Source organism: Notolepis coatsorum, assembly GCF_963971535.1.
Source record: "Notolepis coatsorum genome assembly, chromosome: 3".
Classification (NCBI taxonomy): domain Eukaryota; kingdom Metazoa; phylum Chordata; class Actinopteri; order Aulopiformes; family Paralepididae; genus Notolepis; species Notolepis coatsorum.
The window spans coordinates 161,883,497-161,891,515 of NC_140167.1; the positions used below are offsets into that span (position 1 = coordinate 161,883,497).

The 8,019-nt window shown below is 45.3% G+C and overlaps 1 protein-coding gene across 11 annotated transcripts in view; it reads left to right on the plus strand.

Moving 5' to 3' along the window:
• The window catches only part of LOC311225604 (plakophilin-4-like), a 411,012-nt gene that overhangs the window by 258,260 nt on the left and 144,733 nt on the right, over positions 1–8,019 (plus strand). The gene's annotated exons all lie outside the window — the stretch shown is intronic.

Sequence of the window (8,019 nt, forward strand, 5' to 3'; positions counted from 1 at the left end):
GTAGAGGATCAAGGATGTCCAAGGGTGGGGGCTGGTGAAGAGTATAGGAGAGTAAATCATCGCAAGGGTGGGGGCTGTTGAGGAGAGTAGACAGGGAAAACACAGGAAAAAGGTCCAGGGACAGGCGAATCCTCACAGATATAGAGCTAATAGCTGCTAATGTTATATCCAATGGCATTTCCGTTTTACAGATGCTACAGAAATAACTCAAACTGCATATGGTCGGCACAATCCCATAGCATGTATGCATGAAAGGGGGGGGGGCGGGGGACGCCGTTTATTATTATTGATTACCAATAACCGTGTTCATCTAACTAGCCACATAGGCAGATGGCCTGGATGGCTATCAAACAAATGCCCGATCGGGCTGTAATTTACGTGAAAGAGATCTTACCATGAGCCGGTTGGATCCCTCCGAGCATTTCCCCGTTATCGATCGCCATCTGGTAGATCGATATGTCCATTGGCTGATGATAAATCCCCTTATTGCATGGTGAAATCTGCGATTCGAAACATAATCCAAGCTACAGGCTGCAGATCCAGAATCCTGCTACTGAAATCTCTGTTGAAAGAAAAAAAATAGACTGATCCGTTCGGCCACAGGGCACACTACAGTAGTGCGATAGCGCCCCTAAGAGGATCTGGCCTGTATTGCACCTTGTCGAATTCAGAGAGTAGGGAAAATCTGCAGTGCCGCTCGGCGACCTTGAATAGGTTATTAAAATGGAATAAAAGCAATAACAACTTCCCACGGATATGTCCGTGATTCTGTCCACAACGCATGGATTCAAAACACGGATTTCTCCGTGGTCCGTCCCCAATGTGTTAAGATGCTGAGTCCAGCTACTTTTTCCCCCCATTTTCTATTTTTCTCCCATCCCAATTTTCGTATTATCCAATTCTACCCTCCCCTGTCTCGAACGTTGTTAGACCATGCCTCCCACTGGTCGGCTGCAATGTGGACCAAGCCTTGCATCACGTGTCCCCTCCGGTACACGAGGAGGCAGCTGTCGCATCTTTTCACCTGTACAGCGTGATCTCTCAGCGGCGAGGAGTAACGCGTGGGAGGCTCATGCTGCCCCTGTTGCTTCCTGATTCTGCTGTACAGGCGCACCAACCGACCTGTAGGAGTCGCTGTCCACAACGTCCGATCCCCACCCACCAGCTTTCCCACCCCCTAATACTGCCAATTGTATTAGTATGAACGACCGGCCAAGCCGGAAGCAACGCCGAGAGCTGGGCTCGAACCCAGCATCTCCTGCGTTAGTGGCGAGCGCCTTGCCCACTGCGCCACTTAGCCGCATGAGTCCAGCTACTTTAAGATGCTGCATCACCTCTCTTACTGAGTCCAGCTAGTTTAAGATGCTGCATCACCTCTCTTACTGAGTCCAGCTAGTTTAAGATGTTACATCACCTCTCTTACTGAGTCCAGCTAGTTTAAGATGTTACATCACCTCTCTTACTGAGTCCAGTTAGTTTAAGATGCTGCATCACCTCTCTTACTGAGTCCAGCTAGTTTAAGATGCTGCATCACCTCTCTTACTGAGTCCAGCTAGTTTAAGATGCTGCATCACCTCTCTTACTGAGTCCAGCTAGTTTAAGATGTTACATCACCTCTCTTACTGAGTCCAGCTAGTTTAAGATGCTGCATCACCTCTCTTACTGAGTCCAGCTAGTTTAAGATGTTACATCACCTCTCTTACTGAGTCCAGCTAGTTTAAGATGCTGCATCACCTCTCTTACTGAGTCCAGCTAGTTTAAGATGTTACATCACCTCTCTTACTGAGTCCAGTTAGTTTAAGATGCTGCATCACCTCTCTTACTGAGTCCAGCTAGTTTAAGATGTTACATCACCTCTCTTACTGAGTCCAGCTAGTTTAAGATGTTACATCACCTCTCTTACTGAGTCCAGTTAGTTTAAGATGCTGCATCACCTCTCTTACTGAGTCCAGCTAGTTTAAGATGCTGCATCACCTCTCTTACTGAGTCCAGCTAGTTTAAGATGCTGCATCACCTCTCTTACTGAGTCCAGCTAGTTTAAGATGCTGCATCACCTCTCTTACTGAGTCCAGCTAGTTTAAGATGCTGCATCACCTCTCTTAGCCACTGAGTCCAGCTATAGCGTGAGGTCGATCGGATAAACTGTTCTCGAGATATGCAAAGGACAAACACGCACTATAGCGCCATACTCTGGCCAAATGGCACCTAGATTTGACACCAGACCCCCCCCCCCCCCCCCCCCCCCCCCCTCCCCTGGGTTCTCAAGCAATACACCTGCAGAACGTGAAGCAGATCGGATGAACTGTTCAAATGTTACAGGACAGAACATAACGCTTGATGTTATAGCGCCCCCCTCCTCTGGGTCCTCGGCAGACGTGAAGCCGAGCGGATGAGCGGTTCAAACAGATTGGACCCTGGAGTTAATGTGATCAGGCTAATCAGTGGCTGGATCTGATTAGGCTGCTCACAGTTGGTTTTCTAAAACAAGCCTATGAGCTAATTTGACAGAAACCACTGCAGTTATTATTAATCTCTACTATAGTGACATTTATCAATGATGAGGTGCTTTTTATACAGTCTTTAAACGAGACACCAACATGTATTTAAAGTTATTATGAGATATCTATTAGATTAGATTCAAATGTATTGTCATCATACAGCACAGTATGAAGTACAGTACAAATAAAAATAAGTTTGGCATCCAACCAGAGTGCAAATGTAACAGTAAAGTGTAATAGTAATATACAATGTACGGGTGATTTAAACTGGGTATAAAATATATACATTACTGAGTAATAGTGCTAATCAGATGTATGTACAGAGTTGTAGACTTGTAGTATTAATATGTACAGTGATACAGGTATAAACTATGGTAGTAAGTCATACTGGCTAGCAGCGTAACTAGTAAGAGTAGGTAAGGGATATGTACAGATATGTGCAGAGTTGTAGTATTAATATATACAGATATTGATATAATAGTATCTACAGATATGTAAAAAGTATTATATGCAGGTATGTACAGACAGATGTGTGTATATATATATATATATATATATATATATATATATACGGTAAGAATAAATATATATAGTTATATACACCATTATTGTACATGCTACCATACAGAGTTATATGGGTTATATGCAGGTGTATAAGTAGGTATGTAGAAGGATTATATTGGAGGAGGATATTGATTGAAAGCTACAGTCTCTAAAGGAGGAGGATGTTGATTGAACGCTACAGTCTCTAAAGGAGGAGGATGTTGATTGAACGCTACAGTCTCTAAAGGAGGAGGATGTTGATTGAAAGCTACAGTCTCTAAAGGAGGAGGATGTTGATTGAACGCTACAGTCTCTAAAGGAGGAGGATGTTGATTGAACGCTACAGTCTCTAAAGGAGGAGGATGTTGATTGAAAGCTACAGTCTCTAAAGGAGGAGGATGTTGATTGAACGCTACAGTCTCTAAAGGAGGAGGATGTTGATTGAAAGCTACAGTCTCCAAAGGAGGACGATGTTGATTGAAAGCTACAGTCTCCAAAGGAGGAGGATGTTGATTGAAAGCTACAGTCTCCAAAGGAGGAGGATGTTGATTGAAAGCTACAGTCTCCAAAGGAGGACGATGTTGATTGAAAGCTACAGTCTCTAAAGGAGGAGGATGATGATTGAACGCTACAGTCTCTAAAGGAGGACGATGTTGATTGAACGCTACAGTCTCTAAAGGAGGAGGATGATGATTGAACGCTACAGTCTCTAAAGGAGGACGATGTTGATTGAACGCTACAGTCTCTAAAGGAGGAGGATGTTGTTTCCCACAGGTGTTTGCATACAGAAGGATTCCTCTACTTCAGTGGTGCCCAACCAGTCGATCGCGATCGACAGGTAGATCGCGTGCTGATTTCAAGTAGATCTTGATTAATAAAATTCGATTATAATTTTTTTTTTTCTTTTTTTTTTTTTGCTAAATCAACTCTTCCTCTCCTTGTTAACTACAACAAGCAATGCTGTTTGTTATTTAAGATGAGGTCAGACTCGGCACTGACAGATTTGTGTTCATTATGCTGCTTTTATAAAGCCTCAAATGACGGCTTACAATATACAATTTTGGCTGGTAGCTCTCGGGCTAGGTGGTAAATAAAAAAAGTAGATCTTGGTTCAAAAAAGGTTGGGCACCCCTGCTCTACTTGATATACCAGGGTTGTGTCTAGAAGGAATAGCCGTCTATTATCCTGTCGGAGAACATCTGAGATCAGAGCATTAATGTCAACATCCATAACGGTATTGAGTGGCTCGCAGACAAACTGGTAATAAAACCTGGTCTGACGGTTCATTTTAGTGCTTCAAAAACATCCACTGGGCTTTTCACGCCATAAATTGCCTGTTAGGCTGTGGCCACATTGATCCATCGTTCAATGGACAGAAATATGACGGAGGCTTTTACTTTCTGTTTTGTTTATTATTAAATTAGAACCTAAACGTAATCGTGCCTTTTGCAGAAACAACAAAAAAACAATTAACCTTTAAAAATCAGGAGTGACATTTTTTATTAAAGTTTGATTTTATTCAACAAACATGACCATGTCCACGTCTTAAACTCATACTGAGGCCTTAGTTTTGGTTTTAAATTACATATCATCATTCATTTATTTATTGTCACACAGTACAGAGCAGAAGAATTAGCCAAAACAAACGCATTTCCTTTGATTTACACCGTGTCACGACAGTGACATGTGCCGAAATTAGCAGACCTACAAAAAAATGCGATCGGGACATCCCTAATTACTACCTACTATGCTAATATGTCTATACTACTATGCACTCAAGACTGTAGCACTCAAGTTCAACACGGTTTGACCAACTTACTGACTCTTCGATGTCAGAGTTGTGCCCTTCCTGCTGACTTGTCGTACAGAACTTTTAAGTCGCTTTGGATAAAAGCGTTTCAGCTAAATGACTACATGTAAATGTCCGGTACAAGTTCCAAAGGTTCGCCCCCTTCTCCAAACTTTTCCGTCTTGTCGAAACGGACACAAATCCGGTGGGAAAGACTGTGACACCGCATCGACCCCCGTCCCGACGGATGGATACTCCTCGTTGAAAATGAATTAGGAACAAACGTAGGCGGGCAGACGCAGCGGATCGATGTGGCCTCAGCCTTAATCTTCCCTGCAGACGACCACGCCGCTCTCCCCTAAGTGTTGTTCCGTTTGAGGAAAGCTTCCAGCTCGGTGAAGCCACCTGGACGCGGGTATACCAAACCAAGCCGCATTTCTCGGAGACGCTCTCTGATTGGCACTGACTGACGCTCTCTGATTGGCCACTGACGAGTTTGCCCAATCCGTGACGAGCTGTGTCTTTGCCCATTTCCACGCCAAACAGCCTACAAACTACCTGGCGTTCTATCGCCATTGCTCTAAGACAAACTCTAACCTTAACCAACTTCGAAGAGTGCCTAAGCTTAACCAGTGTAGAAACGGGCGTCGGCCAATCTCAGAGAAATGCGGCTTGGTTTGGTATTCACGCCACCTGGACTCCTCTGCTTCCTGTTCCTCCTCCGCCGACGCGCGGGGACACGTGTGTTTGTGTTTCACCGAGCGCTGAAAAGATGCTGACTCACCGTAGCTCAAGAGCCCTGGAACTGATAGAAACCCAGGCCGACATCATTCATGAGAACATGCACATGTATAAACAAACGCATTCGCACACACACACACACACACATTCTAATTCCTTGGAATCCAATATCTAGGCCGAGGGTATCAAGAGGGGTATCATGGTGTTCAGAGTTACAGCTTCTGGGATTTGGGGCCGCATGTGCCAACGCCTGGTAATAACCGCCAGAGCGGATTTATTTGCCCGTTACGCCGAGAAGCAGCAGCTGTTGCCGTCGGCTCGCTCTGCTGTTATTGTTTCACATCTGGACGGACTGGTCCTGAGTCAGACGGTCTCCGCCCACTCGCAGCCTGTTGCCATAGTGACCCGTCTGGCACGGAAGCTCTGATAGGGGGAGGCGCCTCAGTGGGGTTCCCTGCCCCTGTGCCGGTGAGCCTGTATGGCAACTGGAGAACACAAGACCTCTGCTCTGGCTTGTTTCAAAACTGCTCCGTGTTAATAATAATAATAATAATAATAATAATAGATCAAATTTATATAGCGCCTTTCATAGAACCCAAGGTCGCTTCACAATCAGGACAAAAAATAGGGCAAGGAAAATAGGGGGGGGGGGGAAGGGGGGGGATGAGGGAAGGTAAGGGATAATGGACCTAATCTAATCTAAACTAACTGATGGGGGAAAGCCTTGGTGAAGAGGTGTGTTCTTAGAGCGGATTTGAAGGTGTCCAGGGTTGGGGCGTTGCAGATTTGGGGGGGGAGAGAGTTCCAGAGGGTAGGGGACGCCACGCTGAAGGCTCTGTCCCCAAAAGTCCGTAACCTGGTGCGAGGGATGGAGAGGAGACCCAGATCAGAGGATCGTAGGTTCCGGGATGGAGTGTACTGGTGGAGGAGATCAGACAGGTATCGGGGGGCGAGGACATGGAGGGATTTGTAGGTGAGGAGCAGGAGCTTGAAGGTGATGCGGAACTTGAGTGGAAGCCAGTGGAGGTGGATGAGGGTGGGGGTGATGTGCTGCCAGGGCTTGGTGTGAGTGAGAACCCTGGCAGCTGAGTTCTGAACATACTGGAGCCTGTTCAGGGCTTTGCTGGGTACCCCGAACAGGACTCCATTACAGTAGTCCGTGTTCTATCTCTCTCCCCTGTAGCGTACCAGCCTCAGGTAGATAGATAGATAGAGAGGTAGGTAGGTAGGTAGATAACAAGACAACACAGTACAAACACCACACAGGCACTAAAGACATTGGACCAAAACAGCCAAATACATAAATAAAAGAAAAACAACAACAACACAAACACAGACAGAGCTTCAGGTACCCAACCAGTACCGTGGTTCAAATGAAAAGCTAAGAATTCATCAGAGCAATGGCATGTGGGATGAAGGACTTGTTAAATATGTTTTTTGGGACTAGGGGAACTCTATAGCGCCTTCCAGATGGAAGCTTGTCAAACTCACCATGAAGGGGATGCAAAGGATCAGACAGCATTTGCTGAGTCTTGTCTCTATTCTGAAATACATACAACTCAGACGATTGTTTTTGTGGTTTCCCTATAACTCTACTGCCCATGTTAACAATCCTTGCCAGTTTGTTCTTATTCTCTGTCCCAAGGTTTCCATACCAGGTTGATATATCAAACGTTATAACTCTTTCAACAAGACTGTCGTATACCGGCTCTAGAATATCCCTACTTAGAGTAAAACTATTGAACTTGTCTAGTGTAGATGTAGTGTAGAGGCTTTATAAATGAACTAGGGAATCTGCTTGTTCTCAGCCAGAAGCGGTAGAGTGATATTCTGAGTGCAAAGAGGGAGACAGGCGAGCGGTTCGCCCCCGAGTTATTTCATCAGCAGAGACCTGGAGAAGACCTGGTGCTTATTAGAGAGGTGGATCATTAAAACAGAGAGAGAGGGAGAGAGAGGATAAGGAGAGCCAGGGGTGACTAACTACAGACCTCTTTAGCTTAACACATAAATGGAAATGAGGCTTCAATGTATTTCAATTAGGCCTTTTAATAGCCGTCATATTCAAACAGGGATAACGCAGAAAGAGTGTTTTTTTTTATTCATTTTCTTTTATCCTGTTTTCCTAAACTCTCACATTCCGCTCCATTTCAGTGTGAATGAGCCACACAGCTGGTTTATCTCTGGTGGAGCCTTGGCGTGTGTCTCCAGACTACTCTGTGTGTGTGTCTGTGTGTGTGTGCGTGTGCGTGTGTGTGTGTGTGTGTGTGTGTGTGTATATAGTGTGCGTGCGTGCGTGCTGCTTCCCCAGCCCCGTCACTCTGTGATGCTAATGTGTGTTATTAACCTTGACACAGACACAAGGAGGTCTCCCTCTGGGCGTCCGCTGGCACTTTCTAACCCCGCGTCGGTTCCATTATCCTCATCCCTCTCTTTCTCTCTCTTCTCCTC